Source organism: Hemiscyllium ocellatum, chromosome 39, assembly GCF_020745735.1.
Source record: "Hemiscyllium ocellatum isolate sHemOce1 chromosome 39, sHemOce1.pat.X.cur, whole genome shotgun sequence".
Taxonomy (NCBI): domain Eukaryota; kingdom Metazoa; phylum Chordata; class Chondrichthyes; order Orectolobiformes; family Hemiscylliidae; genus Hemiscyllium; species Hemiscyllium ocellatum.
This window is the reverse complement of record NC_083439.1, coordinates 11,933,764-11,961,150: the sequence shown is the minus strand read 5'-3', so window position 1 is coordinate 11,961,150 and position 27,387 is coordinate 11,933,764. Positions and strand designations below refer to the sequence as shown.

Sequence of the window (27,387 nt, the reverse complement as noted above, 5' to 3'; positions counted from 1 at the left end):
ATAAAGGTACCTGCCAGTAGCCTCTGAGTAAGTCCAACTTTGAAATAAAAGTTGTTTGTTCCACTTTCTCAACACAGTCTTCCAAATGTGGAATAGAATATGAATGAGTCTTTGTAACTGCATTAACTTTGCAATAGTTGTTGGGTACCATTTGCTTTTGACACCATTATGTTGGATGAGCTCCATTCACTGCAAATCACTTTGGTTATATTGTCTTTGATACTTCATCCTGTATCTACATCATGAGTAATTCAATTAGTACTTCCAAGCTTATTCCCACATATCTTCCCATGCAATAGTAATAACTTTTTCAGGTCTTTTTGATTTTCCTCTGGAAGGCAACTCCATTATTTATTCCAATTTTTGAGAATTTCCTCAATTGTCCAATTTAATTTGAAGAGTGTTTAATTCAGAATCATCTGAACTTGGTTCTTCACTCGATGTTGTAGCCTTTTGATTTCCTTCCCTATCAAAATACCTTTTGAGCATATTCACATGACACACTGTGAGATTTCTTTCTATGTGGTGTTCCTATCAAAGAATTAATCAAATTGAAAGGAAGTTGAGTGAGATAAGACTCATTAAACCTTACCTTTAATGGTTCACCTACATTAGTAGTAACATTAACACTTTATTTCGTCGAGCAAAACTATAAATTTTTTTCTTGTTTGCTTCCTGCTTCATCACATGCTCTGTCACTTTTAATTGCTGTCTAGCCAACCCACCTGCTCTATTTAATCTTTCCCTCAAATTTGACGCACAAAGTATGTGGTCTCGGAAATCTGACTCACCAATTTGTCCTTAATTAATTCCAGTGGTTGTCTCACTTCATGCCCGAAAACAAATTTGTCAGGAAAATCTCATCTCGCTCACTACTGTCCTTTAGGGAAGCAAATCTGCCATCCTTACTTACTCTGGCCTACATGTGACTCCAAACCCACAACAATGTGGTTGACTTGTAACTTACTCTGGGTAATTAAGCATGGGTAATTAACACTGGTCCAGTTAGTGGTATCCATGAATAAAGAAACAAAAGCTGAAACAAACATTCTGGGTTGCTGTGGCAACGTGCAGAGCTGTGAATAATGCTGGGAGAGGCTCTGATTTGTTTTCATCACCTGACTGATCAGGAATCTCTCCCGTGCTTACTGCCTGCCATGGGGCTATGTTGGAAGGATGGTTCAAGCTGACAGGCAAAAGTGAGGACTGCAGATGCTGGAAATCAGAGTCTAGAATTGAGTGGTGCTGGAAAAGCACAGCAGGTCAGGCAGCATCCGAGGCTGCCCTCTCATTTATCTCTTCACCCCAGGGAGGGTCCCTGCCTTCATTCCTGATGAAGGGCTTTTGCCCAAAACGCCGATTTTCCTGCTCCTCGGATGCTGCCTGACCTGTTGTGCTTTTCCACTCTAATCTGGTACAAGCTGATACTTCACCTACGTGTGGCTGTGTTACAAACACACCTTTGGTTATCAGGTCCTGGAGGAGGATTTGAACCCAGAGCTTTGGCTTCAGCTGTAACAACTCAACCACAATTTCCAGTTTAAACAATAAAAACTTTTATTTACATAGTGCCTTTCATGACCTCAGGTTACCCTGAAGCATTTTACCATTGATGAAGTACTTTGTGAAGTGCATGGAACTGCATGTCAGCAAGAATTAAAGTCTTTATTATAAGTGGGATAAACATTTAGACACCTTCCCCTTCCAACAACTCCCCTGCATCACCACATCTTTTTGCATCAAATTAGGTGTGGGAGCAAATAATCTTTTATTTGCCAACGCCAGAAGTCAGGTCTTGCGCAAGACTGTTAACCACATGGGTTTTTTTTAGCAAATTTCATTGAAACAGTGCGAGATGTTCAGCTGGTTGGTAATGTAAACGTGTCAATATATGGGTTCATTGACAGTGGGGATAATACTTCAAAGCTCCTACAGATTCCTGCCTCATCAACAAACAAGCCTCTTTTGTCAGAGTAACATAGTTTGCTTCAGGAGAGAATGGGTCAAATATTCTGCAGTAGAGAGGGTAATTTAACTGCCAGGAAAAGAAACATCAAATACCTTTAATTTCAGATCTATAATCCAACATAGAATAGACATGAAGCAGTTTCTAAAGCTTACAGAAACCAGTCCTTAACTAAACTGTAAAACAAAAGTGGCCAAATACAACTCTGTTTGATCTTGCCCCTGACCATTTCACTGTCCACACCACATGAAGAGATGCCTTTTGGGTTTTGAATTATCCTGTCTGGTGGACTTATTCCAATCTTACATCAAAACTGGACTTGTGGCAAACTTCAAACAACAGCACTAACATTTGTGGCCAAATAAAAGCATTAAAAAAATTTAAAGTGTTTGATTAAGAAGATAAGCAAAACCTAATAAAAAGGAGTTCAGAAAATGTGGGACTGATTTTAGTGTGTGGTGGATGTAAAGTGGGATAGGGTTATTCAGTGAGATACAACGCTCTCTCATCTTCTCCCAGACTCAGCCCAAGTTGAATGATATTGTCTGAGGGAAGGTACTTTCTAATCAATCTGTTTAGAAAGATGTTCTTATACAAACTTCTGGAGAAGGTTGGACTTGAAGCCTGTAAGGATGCTACCAATGCACTGCCCTGGGGGAAACACTCCACTGCAAAACAGCTGATCTGCAGGTCCATGACTAAGTGCCCAACAAAATGTCTCCTTGCTGGAATCTCCACCATCCTGAGAACAAATCAAAGCTAGACCCAGCTGCTAAATAGGTGTCAATCATTGTCACAAGCATACTACTGATGAGAGAGGTCTTAGGTTGAGTTGTATGGGGAAGGGAAAAATGTCAATTTGGTTCTGCAGTTTCAAGGTTGGGGTTAATGAGGTTTTTTAAGAGTGGGATGTGCTTAGCTCAGGAAATGCCAACCTAATAACTATCACCATCAGGGGCATCATGGGCTGAATGTTTTGTGTTGAAATTCTGAGTTTTGTGATACTCAAAACCACAACAGCAAATATTTGGCAAGTAACTGTGTCAAGTGTTCACACATTCTCTGTTACTGAGGACAGCGCAGTAACATATCAGTTATAAAGTCATTGAGTCACACAGCACGGAAACAGACCCTTCTGTCCAACTTGTCTATGCTGACCAGACATCCCAGTCCAACATAATTGCATTTGTCAGCATTTGGCTCATATCCCACTAAACCTTTCCTATTCATATGCCCATCCACTTGCCTTTTAAATTTTGCAATTGTACCAGCCTCCACCACTTCTTCTGGCAGCTCATTTTCATACATGCACCTTCCTCTGCATGAAAAAGTTGTCCCTTAGGTCCTTCTTAAATCTTTTTCCTCTCACCTTAAACTTATGTCCTCTAGTTTTGGATTCTCCTACCCTAGGAAAGAGACCTTGTCTATTTAACCTATCCATACCCCTCATGATTTTACAAATCTTTCTAAGGTCACCCCCTCAGTCTCCGCTCCAGGGAAAATAGCCCCAGCCTATCGAACCTCTCCCTATAGTTCAAACCCTCCAGTCCCTGGTGATGTCCTTGTTAATCGTTTCAGCATCCTCTCACGTTTGACAACATCCTTCCTATTGAAGGGTGACCAGAATTGTATGCAGTATTCTTAAAGTGGCCTGACCAATATCATCTACAGCTGAAACATGACATTCCAACTCCCATAGTCAATGTTCTTACCAATGAAGGCAAGACTCTATTGGACACTTAGAACATTGTATTGGCAGATGGAGTTTAAATAAATGTGAGGGGCTGCATTTTGGAAAGGTCAATAAGGGCAGGACTTATACACTTAATGGTAAGGTCCTGGGGAGTGCTACTGAACAAAAGAACCTTGGAGTGTAGGTTCATAGTTGCTTGAAAGCAGAGTTGCCAGGAGACAGGTTTGTGAAGAAGACGTTTATTATTCTTGCCTTTATTGGTCAGTGCATTGAGTATAGAATTCGGAGTTCATGCTGCAGCTGTACAAGACATTGGTTAGGCCACTTTTAGAATATTGTGTGCAATTCTGGTTTCCTTCCTATCGGAAAGATGTTGTGAAATGTGGAAGAGTTCAGAAAAGATTTACAATGAGGTTGTCAGGCTTGGAGGGTTTGAGCTATAGTGAAGAAGCTGAATAGGCTGGGGCTGTTTTCCTGGGATCTTTGGAGGCTGAGGGGTGACCTTATAGAGGTTTAAAAATCATGAGGAGTATGGATAGGAAAATTGGCAAGGTCTTTTCCCTGGGGTCAGGGAGTCCATAACTATCTTAGTTGATCTAACCTTTGTTAAAATTCCATTTAAATGCCTTTGATCCATAACCCTCAATATCCTTACATAGCAAAAATCTGTCAGTCTTGAACCTGAGAATTTCACTTGAACCTGCAAGTGGATCTTAGCCTTTTGATCAGGAGGGTGGGAGGTGATGTGTTTGCCCGATCTCACATAAGTTTTTGACGTTGTGATCCATCATTTGGAGCAGTATCTAACCAAGCAAATCATTTTGTTATTTTAAATATTAGCTCACTGCTTTCCCTCTAAGTTCTAGAAAAGACAGATCTCTTTTGTGCAAAAAGTCTTCATAATTTAACCCTTTATAGCCTATTATAATTCTAGTCAGTGTGTACTACCCCATCTCTAGGGTCAATAATTCCTTATTGAGGTGTAGTGTGGAGAATTCATTACAATGCTCAGAGTCTGTACAACGCTCAAACTGTAGGGCGAATTCTACTATATAATGGTCACTAGGGGTTCTTGTACCTTAAGCTCCCAAATCAACTCTGCCTCATTAAAAATCACCAATATCCAGAATTACCTGTTCGCTAATAAGATCTATCACAAGGTGCTCCAGAAACCCATCTCACAGACATGCCACAAATTCCTTCTCTTGGGATCCAATATCAGCCTGATTTCTCAGTCCACCTGCATATTGAAGTCCCCCATGGTTATTGTAACAATGCCTTTCTTACACACCTTTTACAACTCCTGATTTATTTTCTGCCTCTCATACATACTACTACTAGGAGGCTTACACCTATGTCCCCTCATTTAATCCTAGGAAGAATCTTGGGTTGTCCTCCATGGTGTGGAGGTATTTTATTGTGAGGGCAAGTGGCAGGTTAGGAATGCCACCTCTTTCCTGGCTCCACTTGATTAAGTCCATGCCAGTAACTACCTGAGGTTGGCAGGGGTCTCACAATGTGGGCAGTGTGAAAAGGTGAGCTGTGGGACTCCCAGAGGGCGAGGTGTTGGTGGTGTTCTCAATCAAATGCCATTCAGTGCCTGATTGATTGAGGGAGGTGTAGACAGTGAAAGTGCCCCCCCATCCCCCTACTTTGGCCTTGCTAACCACTTCATCTATGGCACCCCTCCTGCCATAGCTCACCTCTAGTTTAAGATCCACTCTCAACCGTAGACCTGGTGTGGATGTCATACCAGCATTAGCTGCCATCTTCCCAGCACTTTGCAGGAGGTTCTCCCCCTCGCAGGGTCTTTAATTGAATCACCTCAATGCTCTGTGCCTGGGTGATCTGGGACTCCCAAAGGCTCCCCGACTGGTGGCTAAGATGCCTATTGCTTCCACAAGGTGTCACTTATACAGATTTATGTCACTGTAACTACAGGAAAGATTAGTGTTGTGTGCATGAATCTCACACCATGTCAGGTCATCTCATTTAGTGTGGAATAATTTCTCAGTGTGTGGGATAATTTCTCAGTGTGTGGGATAATCACTCACTGTGTGGGATAATCTCTCAGTGTGTAGGATAATTTCTCAGTGAGTGGGATAATTTCTCAGCGTGTGAGATAATCACTCACTGTCCGAAATAATCTCAACTCTGTGGGATAATCATTTATTTTGTGGGATAATCTTTCACTTTGTGGAATAATCTCTCACCTGCAGGATAATTACTCACTGTTTGGGACAATCTCTCCCTTTGTGGGATAATCTCTCACTGTGCAGATTAATCACTCATTGTGCTGGTTAATCAATCACTGTGTGGGATAATCGCTCACTGTGTGGGATAATCGCTCACTGTGTGGGATAATCACTCACTGTATGGGATAATCATTCACTGTGTGGAATAATCACTCACTGGGTGGGATAATCATTCACTGCGAGGGATAATCACTCACTGTGTGGGATAATCATTCACTATGTGGGATAACCACTCACTATGTGGGAGAATTGCTCACTGTTTGGGATAATCACTCAATGTGCAGGAAAATCTCTCACTCCGTGGGATAATCATTCACTGTGTGAGATAATCATTCACTGTGTGGGATAATCACTCAATGTGTGGGATAATCACTCACTGTGTGGATAAATCACTTGCTGTGTGGGACAATCATTCACTGTGTGGGATAACCTCTCATTGTGGTGGGATAATTGTTCACAGTGAGGGTTAACCACTCACTGTGTGGGATAATCTCTCAGTGTGTGGTTTCATCATTCACTGTGTGGGATAATCTCTCACCATGTTGGATAACCACTCACTGTGTGGAATAATCATTCACTGTGTGGGATAATCATTCACTGTGTGGGATAATCATTCACTGTGGGGGATAATTTCTCAGCGTGTGAGATAATCACTCACTGTCCGAAATAATCTCAACTCTGTGGGATAATCATTTATTTTGTGGGATAATCTTTCACTTTGTGGAATAATCTCTCACCTGCGGGATGATTACTCACTGTTTGGGACAATCTCTCACTTTGTGGGATAATCTCTCACTGTGCAGATTAATCACTCATTGTGCTGGTTAATCAATCATGGTGTGGGATAATGTCTCACTGTGTGGGATAATCACTCACTGTATGGGATAATCATTCACTGTGTGGGATAATCACTCACTGGGTGGGATAATCATTCACTGCGAGGGATAATCACTCACTGTATGGATTAATCACTCACTGTGTGGGATAATCACTCACTGTGTGGGATAATTTCTCAGTGTGTGGGATAATTTCTCAGCGTGTGAGATAATCACTCACTGTCTGAAATAATCTCAACTCTGTGGGATAATCATTTATTTTGTGGGATAATCTTTCACTTTGTGGAATAATCTCTCACCTCGGGATAATTACTCACTGTTTGGGACAATCTCTCACTTTGTGGGATAATCTCTCACTGTGCAGATTAATCACTCATTATGCTAGTTAATCACTCACTGTGTGGGATAATCACTCACTGTGTGGGATAATCATTCACTGTGTGGGATAATCACTCAACTGTGTGGAATAATCATTCACTGCGAGGGATAATCATTCGCTGTGTGGGATAATCACTCGCTGTGTGGATAAATCACTTGCCGTGTGGAATAATCATTCACTGCATGGGATAATCTCTCACCGTGTTGGATAATGTGGGCGGCACGGTGACACAGTGGTTAGCACTGCTGCCTCACAGCGCCTGAGACCCGGGTTCAATTCCCGACTCAGGCGACTGACTGTGTGGAGTTTGCACGTTCTCCCCGTGTCTGCGTGGGTTTCCTCTGGGTGCTCCGGTTTCCTCACACAGTCCAAAGATGTGCGGGTTAGGTGAATTGGCCATGCTGAATTGCCCGTAGTGTTAGGTAAGGGGTAAATGTAGGGGTATGGGTGGGTTGCGCTTCGGTGGGTCGGTGTGGACTTGTTGGGCCGAAGGGCCTGTTTCCACGCTGTAAGTAATCTAATCTAATCTAATCACTCACCGTATGGAATAATCACTCGCTGTGTGGGATAATCATTCACTGTGTGGAATAATCATTCACTGTGTGGGATAATCATTCACTGCGAGGGATAATCACTCACTGCGTGGATTAATCACTCGCTGTGTGGGATAATCTCTCAGTGTGTGGTTTCATTATTCACTGTGTGGGATAATCTCTCACTATGTGGGATAATCACTCACTGTGTGAAATAATCTCTTACTGTGTGGGATAATCATTCACTGTGTGGGATAATCACACACTGGGTGGGATAATCTCTCACTCTGTGGGATAATCATTCACTGTGTGGGATAATCTCGTACTCTGTATGATAATCAGTCACTGTAATGGTTAATCACTCATTGTGTGGGATAATCGTTCACTCACTGTGTGGGATAATCTCTTACCTGTGGGATTATCAATCAATGTATGGGATAATCTCTCATTGTGTGGGATAATCGGTGACTGTGTGGTATAATCACTCACAGTGTGGAATAATCATTCACTGTATGGGATAATTGCTCACTGTGTGGCATAATCACTCACTGTGTGGGATAATCTCTCACTGTGTGGGATAATCGCTCACCATGTGAGATAATCACTCACTGTGTGGGATAATTACTCATTATGTGGGATAATCACTCACTGCGTGGGTTAATCATTCACTGTGTGGGATAATCACTCACTGCGTGGGATAATCTCTCACTGTGTGGGATAATCACTCACTGTGTGGGATAATCTCTCACTGTGTGGGATAATCTCTCACTGTGTGGGACAATGACTCACATAGTGGGAAAATCATTCACTGTGTGGGATAATCTCGTACTCTGTATGATAATCAGTCACTGTAATGGTTAATCACTCATTGTGTGGGATAATCGTTCACTCACTGTGTGGGATAATCTCTTAACTGTGGGATTATCAGTCAATGTATGGGATAATCTCTCATTGTGTGGGATAATTGGTGACTGTGTGGTATAATCACTCACAGTGTGGAATAATCATTCACTGTGTGGGATAATCTCTCACTGTGTGGGATAATCTCTCACTGTGTGGGACAATGACTCACATTGTGGGAAAATCATTCACTGTGTGGGATAATCATTCACTGTGTGGGATAATTACTCGCTGTGTGGATTAATCACTCGCTGTGTGGGATGTTCATTCACTGTGTGGGATAATTACTCGCTGTGTGGGATAATTGCTCACTATGTGATATAATCACTCACTGTGTGGAATAATCATTCACTGTATGGGATAGTTGCTCACTGTGTGGCATAATCACTCACTGTGTGGGATAATCTCTCACTGTGTGGGATAATCTATCACTGTGTGGGATAATTTCTCACTGTGTGGGATAACCGCTCACCATGTGGGATAATCACTCACTGTGTGGGATAATTACTCACTGTTTGGGATAATCTCTCACTGTGTGAAATAATCAATAAATGTGTGGGATAATCTCTTACTGTGTGGGATAATCACTCACTGTGTGGGATAATCTCTCACTGTGTGGGAAAATCTCTCACTGTGTGGGATAATGATTCACATTGTGGGATAATCATTCACTGTGTGGGAAAATCTCTCACTGTGTGGGATAATGATTCACATTGTGGGATAATCATTCACTGTGTGGGATATTTATTCACTGGGTGGGATAATCACTCGCTGTGTGGGATAATCTCTCAGTGTGTGGTTTCATCATTCACTGCGTGGGATAATCTCTCACTGTGTTGGATAATCTCTTACGTGTGGGATTATCAGTCAATGCATGGGATAATCTCTCATTGTGTGGGATAATCAGTGACTGTGTGGTATAATCACTCACAGTGTGGAATAATCATTCACTGTATGGGATAATTGCTCACTGTGTGGCATAATCCCTCACTGTGTAGGATAATCGCTCATTATGTGGGATAATCACTCACTGTGTGGAATAATCATTCACTGTATGGGATATTTGCTCACTGTGTGGCATAATCACTCACTGTGTGGGATAATCACACAATGTGTGCGATACTCTCTCACTGTATGGGATAATCGCTCACCATATGAGATAATCACTCTCTGTGTGGGATAATCATTCACTGTGTAGGATAATTGCTCACTGTGTGGGATAATCTCTGACTGTGCAGCTTAATCACTCACTGTGTGGGATAATGACTCACTGTGTGTTTTAATCATTCACTATGTGCAATAACCAAACACGGGGTGGGATAATCTTTTGCTGTAATGGTTAATCACTCTCTGTGTGGGATAATCATTCATTGTGTGGGATAATTGCTCACTGTGTGGGATAATCGTTCACTGTGAGGGTTAACCAGACACTGTGTGGGATAATCTCTCAGTGTGTGGTTTCATCATTCACTGCATGGGATAATCTATTACTGTGTTGTGTAATCACTCACTGTGTGGGATAACCACTGTGTGGGATGATCTCTTACTGTGTGGGATAATCATTCAAGGTGTTGGATAATCATTCACTGTGTGGGATAATCACTCACTGTGCAGGTTAATCACTCAATGTGTGGGATAATCTCTCACTGTGTGGGATAATGACTCACATTGAGGATAATCATTCACTGTGTGGGATAATCTCTCACTGTGTGGGATAATCGCTCACCATGTGGGATAATCATTCACTGTGTGGGATAATCTCTCACTGTATGGGACAATGACTCACATTGAGGATAATCATTCACTGTGTGGGATAATCTCTCACTGTGTGGGATAATCGCTCACCATGTGGGATAATCACTCACTGTGTGGGATAATCACTCACTATGTGGGATAATCATTCAATGTGTGGGATAATCACTCGTTGTGTGGCGTAATCACTCGCTGAGTGGGATAATCATTCACTGTGCGGGATAACCTCTCATTGTGGTGGGATAATCACACACTGCGAGGGCTGATCGTTCACTGTGTGGGATAATCGTTCACTGTGAGGGCTAACCACACACTGGGTGGGATAATCTCTCAGTGTGTGATTTCATCATTCACTGTGTGGGATAACCTCTCACTGTATTGGATAATCACTCACCGTGTGGGATAACCATTCACTGTGTGGGATAATTGCTCACTGTGTGGGATAACCACTCACCGTGTGGGATAACCATTCACTGTGGGATAATCACTGTGAGGGATGATCTCTTACTGTGCGGGATAATCATTCAAGGTGTTGGATAATCATTCACTGTGTGGGATAATCATTCACTGTGTGGGATAATCGCTCACTGTGTGGGATAACCATTCACTGTGTGGGATAATCATTCACTGTGTGGAATAATCACTGTGAGGGATGATCTCTTACTGTGCGGGATAATCATTCAAGGTGTTGGATAATCATTCACTGTGTGGGATTATCTCTCACTGTGTGAGATAATCGCTCACTGTGTGGGATAATCATTCACTGTGTGGGTTAATCTCTCTCTGTGTGTGATAATCACTCACTGTGTGGGATAATCATTCACTGTGTGGGATAATCTCTCACTGTGTGGGATAATCGCTCACTGTGTGGGATAATCAATCACTGTTTAGGATAATCATTTACTGTGTGGGATAATCTCTTACCTGTGGGATTATCACTCAATGTATGGGATAATCTCTCATTGTGTGGGATAATCAGTGACTGTGTGGTATAATCACTCTTTGTGGGGAATAATCATTCACTGTATGGGATAATTGCTCACTGTGTGGCATAATTACTCACTGTGTGGGATAATCCCTCACTGTGTGGGATAATTGCTCACTATGTGATATAATCACTCACTGTGTTGAATAATCATTCACTGTATGGGATAATTGCTCACTGTGTGGCATAATCACTCACTGTGTGGGATAATCTATCACTGTGTAGGATAATCACTCAATGTGTGGGATAATCTCTCACTGTGTGGGATAATCACTCACTGTGTGGGATAATCTCTCACTGTGTGGGATAATGATTCACATTGTGGGATAATCATTCACTGTGTGGGATAATCACTCGCTGTGTGGGATAATCTCTCAGTGTGTGGTTTCATCATTTCACTGCGTGGGATAATCTCTCACTGTGTTGGATAATCTCTTACCTGTGGGATTATCACTCAATGTATGGGATAATCTCTCATTGTGTGGGATAATCAGTGACTGCGTGGTATAATCACTCTTTGTGGGGAATAATCATTCACTGTATGGGATAATTGCTCACTGTGTGGCATAATCACTCACTGTGTGGGATAATCTCTCACTGTGTGGGATAATCCCTCACCGTGTGGGATAATTGCTCACTATATGCTATAATCACTCACTGTGTGGAATAATCATTCACTGCATGGGATAATTGCTCACTGTGAGGCATAATCACTCACTGCGTGGGATAATCACTCAATGTGTGGGATAATCATTTACTGTGTGGGATAATCGCTCACTATGTGGTATTACCACTCACTGTATGGGATAATCATTCACTGTGTGGGATAATCACTCTCTGTGTGGGATAATCTCTTACCTGTTGGATTATCACTCAATGTATGGGATAATTGCTCATTGTGTGGGATAATCAGTGACTGTGTGGTATAATCACTCACTGTGTGGGATAATCATTCACTGTATGGGATAATCACTCTCTGTGCGGGATAATCTCTTACGTGTGGGATTATCAGTCAATGCATGGGATAATCTCTCATTGTGTGGGATAATCAGTGACTGTGTGGTATAATCACTCACAGTGTGGAATAATCATTCACTGTATGGGATAATTGCTCACTGTGTGGGATAATCCCTCACTGTGTAGGATAATCGCTCATTATGTGGGGTAATCACTCACTGTGTGGAATAATCATTCACTGTATGGGATATTTGCTCACTGTGTGGCATAATCACTCACTGTGTGGGATAATCACACAATGTGTGCGATACTCTTTCACTGTATGGGATAATCGCTCACCATATGAGATAATCACTCTCTGTGTGGGATAATCATTCACTGTGTAGGATAATTGCTCACTGTGTGGGATAATCTCTCACTGTGCAGCTTAATCACTCACTGTGTGGGATAATGACTCACTGTGTGTTTTAATCATTCACTATGTGCAATAACCACACACTGGGTGGGATAATCTTTTGCTGTAATGGTTAATCACTCTCTGTGTGGGATAATCATTCATTGTGTGGGATAATTGCTCACTGTGTGGGATAATCGCTCACTGTGTGGGATAATCGTTCACTGTGTAGGATAATTGCTCACTGTGAGGGTTAAGCACTCATTGTGTGGGATAATCTCTCAGTGTGTGGTTTCATCATTCACTGCATGGGATAATCTCTCACCGTGTTGGATAGTCACTCACCGTGTGGGATAATCACTGTGTGAGATGATCTCTTACTGTGTGGGATAATCATTCAAGGTGTTGTATAATCATTCACTATGTGGGATAATCTCTCAATGTGTAGGATAATCACTCACTGTGTGGGATAATCATTCACTGTGTGGGATTATCACTCATTGTGTGGGATAATCTCTCACTGTGTGTGATAATCACTCAGTGTGTGGGCTAATCATTCACTGTATGGGATAATCACTCACTGTGTGAGATAATCATTCACTGTGTTGGATAATCGCTCACCATGTTGGGTAATCACTCACTGTGTGTGATAATTGCTCACTGTGCAGGATAATCACTCACTGTGTGAGATAATTGTTCACTGTGCAGGTTAACCACTCACTGTGTGGGATAATCTCTCACTGTTTTGGATAATCATTCACTGTGTGGGATGATCTCTTACTGTGTGGGATAATCGTTCAAGGTGTTGGATAATCTCTCACTGTTTGGGATAATCATTTACTGTGTTGGGTAAACACTCACTGTGTGGAATAATCTATTACTGTGTGGGATAATTGTTCACTATATGGGATAATCTCTCACTGTGTGGGATAATTGCTCACTGTGTGGGATAATCACTCACTGTGTGGATAATCTCTTATTCTGTGGGATTATCACTCATTGTGTGGGATAATCTCTCACTGTGTGTGATAATCACTCAGTGTGTGGGCTAATCATTCACTGTATGGGATAATCACTCACTGTGTGAGATAATCATTCACTGTGTTGGATAATCGCTCACCATGTTGGGTAATCACTCACTGTGTGTGATAATTGCTCACTGTGCAGGATAATCACTCACTGTGTGAGATAATTGTTCACTGTGCAGGTTAACCACTCACTGTGTGGGATAATCTCTCACTGTTTTGGATAATCATTCACTGTGTGGCATGATCTCTTACTGTGTGGGATAATCGTTCAAGGTGTTGGATAATCTCTCACTGTTTAGGATAATCATTTACTGTGTTGGGTAAACGCTCACTGTGTGGAATAATCTATTACTGTGTGGGATAATTGTTCACTATATGGGATAATCTCTCACTGTGTGGGATAATTGCTCACTGTGTGGGATAATAATTCACTGTGTGAGATAATCACTCACTGTGCGGGATAATCACTCACTGTGCAGGATAATCATTCACTGCTTGGGATAGTCATTCACTGTGTGGGATAATCTCTTACTCTGTGGGATTATCACTCACTGTATGGGATAATCGCTCACTGTGTGGGTTAATCATTCACTGTGTGGAATAATCACTCGCTGTGCGGGATTATTGCTCACTGTGTGGGATAATTGTTCACTGTATAGGATAATCGCTCACTGTGTGGGATAATCATTCACTGTGTGGAATAATCACTCGCTGTGCGGGATAATTGCTCACTGTGTGGGATAATTGTTCACTGTATAGGATAATCGCTCACTGTGTGGAATAATCATTCACTGAGTGAGATAATCATTCGCTGTTTGGGATAATCACTCATTGTGTGTGATAATCTCTTACTGTGTGGGATAATTGTTCATTGTGTGAGATAATTGTTCACTGTGTGGGATAACCAATCACTGTGAGGGTTAACCACACACTGTGTGGAGTAATCTCTCAGTGTGTGGTTTCATCATTCACTGCATGGAATAATCTCTCACTGTGTTGGATAGTTACTCACTGTGTGGGATAATCACTGTGTGGGATGATCATTCACTGTGTGGGATAATCTCTCACTGTGTGGGATAATCACTGTGTGGGATAATCTCTTTCTGTGTGGTATAATCATTCACTGTGTGGGATAATCTCTTACTGTGTGGGATAATCACTGTGTGGGTTAATCATTCACTGTGTGGATATTCATTCACTGTGTGGGATAATCTCTCACTGTGTGGGATAATCACTGTGTGGGATAATCTCTTACTGTGTGGTATATTCATTCACTGTGTGGGATAATCACTCATTATGTGGGATAATCTCTCACTATGTGGGATAATCTCTTACTGCATGGTATAAAACTTCACTGTGTGGGATAATCTCTCTCTGTGTGAGATACTCACTGTGTGGGATAATCTCTTACCGTGTGGTATAATCATTCACTGTGTGGGATAATCTCTTACTGTGTGGGATAATCACTCCTGTGTGGGATAATCATTCACTGTGTGGATAATTATTCACTGTGTGGAATAATCTCTTACTGTGTGGTATAATCATTCATTATGTGGGATAATTATTCACTGTGTGGGATAATCACTCATTATGTGGGATAATCACTCACTGTGTGGGATAATCACTCATTATGTGGGATAATCACTCACTATTTGGGATAATTGCTCACTGTGTGGGATAATCACTCACTGTGTGGGATAATCATTCACTGCTTAGGATAATGATTCACTGTGTGGGATAATCTCTTACCTGTGGGATTATCACTCAATGTATGGGATAAGTCACTCCTGTGTGGGATAACCTCTCACTGTGTGGGATAATCAGTGACTATGTGGTATAATCACTCACTGTGTGGCATAATCACTCACTGTGTGGGATAATCTCTCACTGTGTGGGATAATCACTGTTTGGGACAATCACTCACTATGTGGGATAATCATTCAATGTGTGGGATAATCATTCACTATGTGCAATAACCACACACTGTGTGGGATAATCTCTCACTGTGTGGGATATTTATTCACTGTCTGGGGTAATTGCTCACTGTGTGGGACAATCATTCACTGTGTGGGATAATCACTCACTGTGTGGGATAATAATTCACTATGTGGAATAATCGCTCACTGTGTGGGTTAATTGCTCTCTTATCCTCTGGGTTAATCCTATATTGCTGGTTCCCATTCACTGGGTTGTTGCTGCTCTTAAAGCAGAATAAAGTTTATAACATTTCCAAGTTCATTCATCTTTAATGGTTTGCATCTCTCCTGGCTTTGGTCCATCTTCTAGAGCAAAAGATAGGTACACTGACCCTCAGTTCCTTGATGTGCGCGCACACACACACACACACACACCTTTCCACTGCATGTTCATCTGGTTCATGAATACTGAACCATAGCTAGGCTGACCCAAATCCTGAACACACCTACAGACACTCAGAACCAGAGGGTCATCCCACTGACTTCCGAGATGCTGCTAAATAGGAGGCAAATATAAATAGAGAAATGGCAAAGATTAGATTAGATTACTTACAGTGTGGAAACAGGCCCTTCGGCCCAACAAGTCCACACCGACCCGCCAAAGCACAACCCACCCATACCCCACATTTACCACTTACTTAACACTACGGGCAATTTAGTATGGCCAATTCACCTGACCTGCACATCTTTGGACTGTGGGAGGAAACCAGAGCACCCGGAGGAAACCCACACAGACACGGGGAGAACGTGCAAACTCCACACAGTCTGTCACCTGAGTCGGGAATTGAACCCAGGTCTCCAGCACTGTGAGGCAGCAGTGCTAACCACTGTGCCACCGTGCCACCATGTTCTCCTGGAATCTCAAAGTTAAATAATGCAGAGCAAAATTACTTATTATTTAATAATAGCACCCTCCTGGTCAGGTACAGGTTCGATATAGAGGGGTAAGCCCCTCTGTGCACTGTCATATCAAACATTCCCCAGATCCAGTACAGCATAATTAGACAGATAATAAAGTTTCCTCTACACTGTCTCATCAAATACCCTCCGGTCAGTTAAAGCACAGATTAGATACAGAATAAAGCCCCTCTACATGGTTCAATTAAACACTGCCCAGGTCAGATTAAACATGTGTTTAATAGGGGGATATCCTGCATTGTCCCTTGAAACATTGCAGATGGTTGGTATCAGAGTTTACTCCCTATAATCTACATTCCCCCTCTCCCTGCCTTTCCTCACTTTTATTGTAGTTGCTTTGTCTGAAAGAGCTATGCTTGTAAATTGTTCTTTTAATTAGAAACATGGGTGATTCAGTGGTGGTTAAAAAATATTCAGAGGTGTATGACAGCATTTCTGAACAGCAAGAGAACAGAACTCCTGATTGTGGATTCTTTCATCAACAACGTCTAGATCAGGTACAGCATATATAACCGAGAATCTTAATCTTTAGTTTGACTCATTATCCTCTGTGTAATGTACTGTCTGTTACCCACTATGTAACTTACTGACTGTTCCCCTCAAGGTCACTTACTGTCTGTTACTTGAACCAATTTCCTTTGATCAGGTAATGAAGACATTTATATCTCATGCACGTTTTCTTGATGACTTTCTCTGTGTTTTGCCATAGAAGCTGCTGTTCATCAGACTGACCCCGAGAATATTAATGGAGTGAATGAGCTCAGGCACATGGCTGAGAGTGATAGCCAATCCCTCCGAGCTGTTTTAAGCTGAACTTTGTCTTTTATCCACCCAGATGGGAAGGTGAAACCAGCCTCTACCTAATTCACTGCCTTACAGAGTCAGTTACAGTCGTAGTTTGCAGATTAAAACAGAAACAACATAGACAGCTAGAGGTATCATGATATGGGGCAGCAATAAAAGTCTCACAATCCTTAATGTTCCAGGATTAATCCTCAGTCTGTTCTGGCTTTGCTGTTTTCAATCAATTAGTTATAAATTGTAAAACCTCTCGAGGAGATCTTACTTGTGTAGAAAGTGAAGAACAATCTGTTCAAATCGATCTGTAAAATGGACTCCAGCAGAAATATATGATGAGTTTTGCATGTCACCTATGAAAGCATTACCAGGGATCAAACATTCACTCCTAATGCAATCTGGGTAAGGGTCAAGAAGGAATCAGAAAATAGATTCAACTCTAAATGACTTGCTTTGCAATAATTATATAAATCAACATTCCAACATTTGGGATCCAGATGTTGTTCAAAAACTGAACCAAGGGAAGGAAGGTTTCTCTGATTATTTTGTACAATTTGAGAGAGGAAAATTCTTGACACTTGGATACTGATGAGGTGCTGAAATCTGACCTGATTTCTAAACTCAGCCATTCCCTCTCCACCCCCTCTCCCTCGCAGCCTGATGGCCCAGGGTAAAGGTTGAGAGTATGGTGCTGGAAAAGCACAGCAGGTCAGGCAGCTTCCAAGGAGCAGGGGAATCGACGTATCGGGCATAAGCCTTTCATCAGGCCTCCTCGGTTGCTGTCTGACAGGCTGCGCTTTTCCAGCACTACACTTTTGACTTTGATCTCCAGCACGTGCAGTCCTCACTTCCTCCCTGAAGGTCACTTGTGTCAACCTGACCACACCTCAGCTGAGAGACGTTAACAGGCCCTGGAGCTAAGATCAAATCTGAGGTTTCAGTCAACATGGGGATCTCCATATTACATTGGGGCATTGCAAACTGATGGAGCCATAGGCGAACAATAATGAGCTCAAAAGCAGAAAAGCTGGAAAATGCTGAAACAGAAAATGCTGGAAAAACTCAGCAAGATCCAGCAGCATCTGTGGAGAGAAAAATGTTTCATCAATGAGCTTTCATCAGATTTGTGAAAAAATGGAGATGTAATTGGTTATGAGTGAATGGTGGGTGGAAAGGAAAGGTCTGTGATGGGGTGCAAGGGAAATGGGTTGAGAGTGTGTTGCTGGAAAAGTACAGCAGGTCAGGCAGCATCAGAGGAGCAGGAGAATGGATGTTTCAGGCCGGAGCCCTTCATTTCCGGATGCTGCCTGACCTGCTGTGCTTTTCCAGCAACACACTCTCAACTTGGATCCCCAGAACCTGCAGACCCCAGTGTCTCCTGGAAGAGAAATGGAATGAAAGGAGAGCGATTTTACGTCCATTAACATAGCAAATAGTTAAGCAGGAGATTGAGCTTGATCGATAATTAATAATTGGGTAGAATTGATACTTGTGTCATACAGTGGTAGTATCACTACCTCTGGGCCAAGAGGTCTTGTTTCAATTCCCATCTATTGCCCAGGTGTGTAATAAGATCTCTGCACAAGCTGATGTATAAAATATCTGCTTGACTAAGTAGATATAAAGGGGAAAACAAGAGTGATATGTTGGTAATGTCCCTACCTCTGGGTCAGCAGGCCTGGACGAGGTTCTGGATGCTCCAGGGTTGTTTCATAACTTTGTTGAACATGTTAGTTAAAAATACCTGAAGAGGAAAATAAGTACGTGTGAGAGGAGCTATACGATTGACAGTTAGTCATGTCAGAAGGCCAGAACATGTAGTATGAGTTCTGAAAGTGGAACTGGAAGTGAATATTGCCAAAGAAAAGCTTGTGAACTTGTGACAGAAGTTCTGATCTCAGGAAGGGGTGATGTTGCAGCAGTATTTGTTTTAGAATTAGAATTAGAATTAGAATCCCTACAGTGTGGAAACAGGCCCTTTGGCCCAACAAGTCCATACCGACTCTCCGAAGAGTATCCCACCCAGACCCATTCCCCTATTACTCCACATTGAACCCTTACTAATGACCTAACCTGGAGAAAGTGAGGACTGCATATGCTGGAGATTAGAGTCGAGAGTGTGGTGCTGGGGTAGCATAGCCCATCAGGCAGCATCCTAGGAGCAGGCAAAAGCCCTTCATCAGGAATTAATGCACCTAACCTGAACATCCCTGAACACTATGGGCAATTTAGCATGGCCAATTCACCTAACCTGCACATCTTTGGATTGTGGGAGGAAACCAGAGCATATGGAGGAAACCCACGCAGACGCTGGGAGAATGTGCAAACTCCACACAGTCACCTGAGGCTGAACTCGAACCCAGGTCACTGTGCTGCCCATACCTAGGACAATCTGGAGAGCGAGTACAGGTCATAGTTTGACAACAACAAGGACTATGCATCATGGTGGGAACACAACAAGAATAGGAAACCCTTAAGAAAGAGAAGTTTAGCAAACAAGTTAGAATTTGATAAAGGATGCCTAGCAAAGAGCTGGAGAACTGGGAAGGAATCTGACGTACAGTTATACACCGAAAAACCAGATGGAGGATAGTTGTTGGATCCACCAGAAAGAAATGGAATATAAATTGGAGAAACAGCTTTTCATCTTTCGTGTTTAGAATCTTCCAAATTCAACATTGATCCAACAATTGCAAACCATTATCTCTGCCTCCACTTTGTTTCCCTTCCTTCCCTCCCTTGTGGTTTTTCTCTTACTATTATTTTCAGACAGCATTGCTTCTGCTTTTGATTCTTTTCCTGTTCCCATCCCCATTCTCTTTTGCTCTGAAATAGTAACTTCTGCTTTCTGACCTAGGGCAGCCACTCTCACCTCAACTCTGGGATTTGAGCTGAAAATGTCTTGCTGGAAAAGCGCAGCAGATCAGGCAGCATCCAAGGAGCAGGAGAAACGTCGACTCTCCTGCTCCTTGGATGCTGCCTGATCTGCTGCGCTTTTCCAGCAATTCATTTTCAGCTCTGATCTCCAGCATCTACAGTCCCCACTTTCTCCTCAACTCTGGGATTTGTCTGTTTGGACCAGGGCTGGATTGAGGTTAGGGATTGAGTGCTCCTGGAGGAACCCAAACTGAGTGTCACTGAACAGGCCATTGCTGAGCAAGTACTGCTTGATATCACTGTTGGGCACTCCGTACCAATGATCAAGAAAGGCTGTGGGGTGCTAATTGATTGGGTTGCGTTTGTCTTGCTTTTTGTGTTGTGGGCAATTCTGCACATTGTCGAGTAGAAGTCAGTAAATAAAAACAATGACTGCAGATGCTGGAAACCAGATTCTGGATTAGTGGTGCTGGAAAAGCACAGCAGTTCAGGCACTGCTCCTCGGATGCTGGGTAGAAGTCAGTGTTGATGTTCTGGAATTTTTTCCCAGTTCCAATGGAATGTCATTAACTTGAAATGTAGGCCGTCCCCCTGCCTGGTCTCTAATAGAATAGATCATAGAACCTCTACAGTGTAAAAACAGGCCATTTGGCCCCCCAAAGACTAACCCAACCAGACCCATTGCCCTACATTTCCCCTGACTAATGCATCTAACCTACACAACCCTGGGCAATTTAGCATGGATAATTCACCCAACCTATACATCTTTGGACTGTGGGAAGAAACTGGAGTACCCAGAGGGAACCTATGCAGACATGGGGAGAACATGCAAACTCCGCAGTCACCTGAGGCTGGAGTCAAACCCAGGTCCCTGGTGCAGTGAGGCAGCAGTGCTAACCACTGAGCAACTGAGACACTAATATTGCCAGCATTTTCTGTTCATATCTGCAACATGGACCAGGGACTTTGAGCACCACTGTTGGGGTATAAATTACTTTTGATTGAGTAGATTGCTAGGGTAGGATACTATAAACTGAGTATGTGGTGGGGGGATGAATAGGTGGAGTGTTCATTTAGTGCATCAAGATGGACCTATGTGGAGCTGCGAGCTAGCACAGGAATAATGGGCTGAATGATCACTTTATGCTGTTATGTTTCTATGAGACTGAGTGGTTTTTTGGAATCTTGGAATGCTGTCTGGGCCAATGTAAGGGTTGGAGGGGCGGAGGGATCTTAGTATGGGTGCATGTATCGGGGTGGGGGGAGGGGTTACTGTGGGAGAGGTGATGGGGCTGGGGGTGAGGGGTCACTGTGGGACAAGGTGTGGGGTTAAGGAGTCACTGTGGGACAGGGTGTGGGGGTGAAGGATCACTGTGGGACAGGATACGGGGCTAGGGGTCACTGTGGGACAGGGTACAGGGGTGAGGGGTCTCTGTGGGATAGGGAGTGAGGTCGAGGGGTGATTATGGGACAGGGTGTGGGGGGGTGAGGGGTGACTGTGGGACAGGGTTGTAGGGATGAGGGGAGACTGTGGGACAGGGTGTGGGGGTGTAGGGGTCACTGTGGGACAGGGTGTGGGGGTGAGGGGCGATTGTGGGACAGGGTGTGGGGGTGAGGGGTGACTATGGGACAGGGTGTGGGGGTGTAGGGGTCACTGTGGGACAGGGAGTGGGGTGAGGGGTGATTGTGGGACAGGGAGTGGGGGTGAGCGGTCACTGTGGGACAGGGTACGGGGTGAGGGGTCACTGTGGGACAGGGTGTTGGGCGTAGGGATCACTGTGGGACAGGGAGTGGGGGCGAGGGATCACCGTGGGACAGGGAGTGGGGGTGAGGGGTCACTGTGGGACAGGGAGTGGGGGTGAGGGGTCACTGTGGGACAGGGAGTGGGGGCAAGGGATCACTGTGGGACAGGGTGTGTGGGCGAGGGATCACTGTGGGACGGGGAGTGGGGGTGAGGGGTCACTGTGGGACAGGGAGTGGGGGCGAGGGATCACCGTGGGACAGGGAGTGGGGGCGAGGGATCACCGTGGGACAGGGAGTGGGGGCGAGGGGTCACCGTGGGACAGGGAGTGGGGGCGAGGGGTCACCGTGGGACAGGGAGTGGGGGTGAGGGGTCACTGTGGGACAGGGAGTGGGGGCGAGGGATCACCGTGGGACAGGGAGTGGGGGCGAGGGATCACCGTGGGACAGGGAGTGGGGGCGAGGGGTCACTGTGGGACAGGGAGTGGGGGTGAGGGGTCACTGTGGGACAGGGAGTGGGGGCGAGGGATCACCGTGGGACAGGGAGTGGGGGCGAGGGGTCACTGTGGGACAGGGAGTGGGGGCGAGGGATCACCGTGGGACAGGGAGTGGGACCTGTGCTGGGTTTGGGTGTGTCTGTCTGTGACAGTGTTTGGAGATTTTGTTTGGGGGGGGGGAAGGGGTTGCTGTCACCGATTGAAACAATGCACCAGACTGTAGGACATTTTGGGGGAAATGTCGACTTTGATGAACGGTGAGAGTTTATACGTTTAATGTTTTCTTTAAATTGGGTGCGCCGAATACGAATCTGTGGGTTGCAAAATGAGACAGATGACCAAAATTAATTTTAAAAATACGGTTTGTGTTCATTAAAGACAGAACAAAAAAAGATATAAATAGAGCCGAGTCGATGTATGGATAAATGCAGAGAGAGAGAGAGAGAGACAGACAGTTTAAGTGAACAGCACCCTTGTTTATTGATCTAATGCCAAACATCTTCCACACAAAGACTTTCTTCTAACAGAAAGAGCTTTGACTGATCTTAAAATACACCAGAATTTAGTTCCCGGTTGAATTCAGGCTCAGGTAGCTTTTTGATAACTTAGAGGTGTTGAGGACTGCAGATTACTGTCGAATACTCTGCATTCCAGCGGCCCTCACTCTGTTGGTGCAGACTAACCCCCTACAGCGGGCAGGCAGACAAACGTGCCCGATTCAATAGCAACTCCTTTTACAAAAACATACCTTCGGGATGTGACGGTCTGTGTCCGGCTGGACTACAGGGGGGTGGGCTGCTTTAAGGACGGAGCGTCATTGAGCTGACTGCTGACGTTCTGTAACTTCCAACCCCCCCCCCCCCCATTTTTTTATAAAAAGTACAGTTATTAAGTGCCAAAGATTTATTACAAGCCTGTGACACAAAGGCACAGCAGCGTCTGGCAAAAGGGTAAATGTTATCTTGCAGGAGGTTAACCTGAAGCGAAGGGAAATTATCCGACTTTGTGAATCGCAAGACTCCCTGGATTTAAAGAGACAGGTTTGTGTAATATTACAATGCATTCGTTTTTTTAAAAAAAAATGTCGTGGTTAATGTTCATATCAGTTCAGTTTTGTTCGGATTTTAAGGGGGTAGAAATTTGCAAGTGACCTTTCAAAGTGTGTCCCACCAAACAAAAAAAAGCAATATTTGTGAGAGGGGACTGAAATAATTACCCTTTTGTTGGGAAGGTGAGAGAGGGTTGAAGAGATAAATGAGGAATCTGCGTGAAGCTGATTAATCAAGGAGAGCCAAGTCCCAATTGCAGTGAGTTTTCTGAGATTAAAAACAAGTATAATTTAATTGTTAACGGAAAGGACAATTAAAACATTTTTCCAGTACCTATTTCAAAAAATCCTAAAATTTACAAAAGAAATATTTTTCTGATAACATTCGTTATCTGAGTTCTTGTCAATTAAGAAACAAAGAAGAAAATAGATTTTCACACATTTCTGGTACTCTATTATAGGGCAATGTGGATGCAGCACATTTTATTGCAATATTTCAATCAGATTCATTATTCGTTTTTGTTTAAAAAAAGATTTCTCTCTATTTCGTTTATTGTTACTGTGAGATTTTATGATGAACTTGGAAGTTGAATTGTAGATTCAACCACAGTATCGACAAAATGCCCGTGTTGATGGTTGGTTTGCGGTGCGGTTGGGAGAGAGATTTCGTGCGGAAGTGGAGTTCTGAAGTTTTTTGAAAGAATTTCTAAACTTTTTCGGACAAAGTTTTGAGGGAATTGCTTCCTGCAGCGGCATCTGCTGGCAATGTCGCGCTCTGCAGCGACAAGGATTGGCAGGGACCCCAGAGACAAGACAGTGAACGGCAGGAGATAGAAGAATATTCAAGAAATAATACCTCTCAACAAGTCGAATTAATTACTGTACCAAACAAATAGACACACCCTCCAGATGCATCCTATTTTAATGCATTTTCTTTTTTTTGTCGGGGCTGCGTTATTTTCGCCTGGTTTAATTTGGGCAAATTTTGATGCAGATCTAAGCTGTTTTCTCCCTGTTGCAATATTTATGTTTAGTTCTGAGTCTTTCTGTCTAATAAAGTTAAACATCGCTGTAAATATCTTCATTGCTATTATATGTCTGGTTGAAGTACAAATTGACTGCAGTTAGTATGATGATCGCTGGAAGTAATTTTCTCAAATTTGGAACAAGGAAAGAAAACATAATAATTATTACTTGAAAATAAATGCAAATTATTGCGAAATGTTTTAATGTTTCACATAACTTAACTATTATGTAAAGTGTAGTGTCTAGTGTAAATAAGCACCAATTTTAAAATGTTGTTCAAATGCCTGAGGTTACTGTTTTAATATGAAGGCGTTTAGTGTTTTCTGTGAGCTCAAGATGTTTAAAGCTACAGTGACATGGGGTGACTTCACAACCTAGATAATAGCCTCAGGTCCCAAGCACATAATCCAGCCTAACGTTCTGTGACATACTGAGGGAGCTCTGCACTGTCGAGGGTAATGTGCTAAACTCCATGGCCTGATCAAAGAAGATATTAAAGATGCAGGCTGTGAAGGCTGTGGCCACATCAACATTTCTCCTTCAACTAATGCTGCAAAAAGAATGCATTATCTGGCCACTGATCTTTGTGGGATCTTTCTGTGCAGAAAGTGTTGTTTGTTCCATTACACTGCTAGCTGCCTCAGCTGCAAAATGCTTTCAGATTTGAGTCAAGGTAGATTTGTTGCATTCCCCCAACTGGATCACCAGGATCCTGCGAATGTTTCACCCTTATGTGACAATTCAATGTCTGTTTGAAATCACTGATGTTGTTGCTCGCATGTCCCTCAAGCTCCAGGTCATTACCACGCATTGTGTGAGAGTTCCTGTTCATGTCCCAGCTTCTAGCCTGTTCCCTAGCCCCTGTACTCAAACCCTAAACCTGTACTTCCCTAGTTCCAGTACTTAAAAACCTTAAATCTGTGCTCCCTAGTCCCCGTACTTAAACCTTACATCTGTGTTGGAGAAAGTGAGGACTGCAGATGCTGGAGATCAGAGCTGAAAATGTGTTGCTGGAAAAGTGCAGCAGGTCAGGCAGCATCCAAGGAGCAGGAGAATTGACATTTCGGGCATGAGCCCTTCTTCAGGAAAGTCAGAATTCCTGAAGAAGGGCTTATGCCCGAAACGTCGATTCTCCTGCTCCTTGGATGCTGCCTGACCTGCTGCGCTTTTCCAGCAACACATTTTCAGCTTACATCTGTGTTCCCTAGTCCCTGTTCTTAAAACTTAAATCTGTGTTCCCTTGTTCTTGCACCATTAAGTATCGGAGCAGCCTTTCCCTGTGTACCATATCTAACCCTGTCATAATCTTGGATGCCTCAGTTAAATCTCTCCTTGATCTCCCTTTTAAACCTCCTCAGTGGCCTCTCAGGAGCCGTTATGTGGTCAGAAATCAGCTCAGTTTGGCTGCTCATGGAGATTGCTCAAAGGGATTGAGGGGAATAAAATACAGCAGCAATTAGACCCCTTTGTTGTCACTCGCAATGTTCTGTGCGGCAGAAGAGGACTGTGGGTAGCCCGTTTATAGTGCATCAAGCTGCATCCCACCCTCGCTCACAGGACTTGGGGTCCAGACACTAATCTGGAAATGTGGGACCCACCTGAGGTGCAGTGGTGAAGACAAGAGCCTTCCAAAGGACACCAAGGCTGCTGATGTGCAGTTATCAGGGGAAATCGGTGGAATTAATTGTGAAATATAATCTGCAGAACAATATCCAAACATTCACCTTTGTACTCAGAACAGAATTTGATTTGAGAGTGTGTTGCTGGAAAAGCACAGCAGGTCAGGCAGCATCAGAGGAGCAGGAAAATTTTCCTGCTGTGCTTTTCTAGCAACACACCCTCAACTCTGATCTCCAGCATATGCAGTCCTCACTGTCTCCTACAGAGTTTGGTTTGTTGAGTGACCGAGAAACCTTGCAACTGTGTCCCAAGGGAATCTTCTTACTCTTTCAAGAAATAAAATTTTTGTCAAATGGGGATTGCTTCCCCCTGGAAGTGCTGGAATCAGAGACCGTGAATGCTTCCAAAATGAAATTGGTTCTTGAGCAAAGTGGGGGCATGGTTGGAATGGGCTGTGGAGTTGGGATGGGTAGGATGTGATGACCTGGTGGGATTATCGATAGACTACTCATCAGAAACTCCAGTGGCACATGGTAGAGTTTGAATTCATTGGGAAAAACACCTTCTGAATGAAGCATCTAATGATGACGGTGAAACCGTTGTCGGTTGTTGGAAAAACCCATCTGGTTCACTAATGTCCATTTTCAAGACGAGATCTGCCACCTTAATTAGTCTGCCCATCGTGTGACTCCAGACCCACAGCAATGTGGGTGACCTATAAATACCCTAAGGGTAATTAGGGACAGGCAATAACTGACCCAGCCAGAGATATCCACATCCCATTATTCAATTTAAAAACAGACTCTCTAACTCAATGGAAAAGTGTCAATGGGCTAACACTATTGCACCGTAGGACTCCTTAAAAAGTTATTTATTTGAGGGATGAGTGGCCACCATTTACTACCCATCCCTAGTTGCCCTTGAGAAGCTGGTGGGTAGTTGCATTCTTGAACAGCCACATCCACCTGCTGTGGGTTGATCCGCAATGCCCTTAGGGAGGGAATTCCAGGATTTTGACCCAGTGACTGTGAAAGAGGAGGTTGTTGCTGAGCAGGTGTGGCTTGATGGCACCGTGGATGACACCTTCCATCACTTTACTCCTGATTGAGAGTAGACTGTTGGCGCGGTAATTGACCGGATTGGATTTGTCCTTTCACAGCACTGTGTGAACATGCAACATCAGTCTGTCACTGTACATTAAGAAGAGTG

General features: G+C 43.4%; 1 protein-coding gene and 1 long non-coding RNA gene across 3 annotated transcripts in view; one reads left to right on the top strand and one right to left on the bottom strand.

The window, feature by feature from the left end:
- Nucleotides 1–160: 160 nt before the first annotated feature.
- Nucleotides 161–23,320, bottom strand: LOC132834164 (uncharacterized). The gene is made up of 3 exons (XR_009647149.1): nucleotides 23,233–23,320; nucleotides 19,033–19,114; nucleotides 161–235 (listed from the first exon to the last, which is right to left on the bottom strand). It is a non-coding gene; the product is annotated as an uncharacterized LOC132834164 (long non-coding RNA).
- LOC132834163 (hyaluronan and proteoglycan link protein 3-like) overlaps nucleotides 23,202–27,387 on the top strand; it is a 19,653-nt gene continuing 15,467 nt past the window's right edge. The window contains exon 1 of one of the 2 annotated variants that reach the window (XM_060852822.1): nucleotides 23,202–23,524. The gene's annotated coding sequence lies outside the window, so the exon portion shown is untranslated. The remainder of the gene's footprint in view (nucleotides 23,525–27,387) is intronic. The other variant, XM_060852823.1, reaches the window with a different exon arrangement.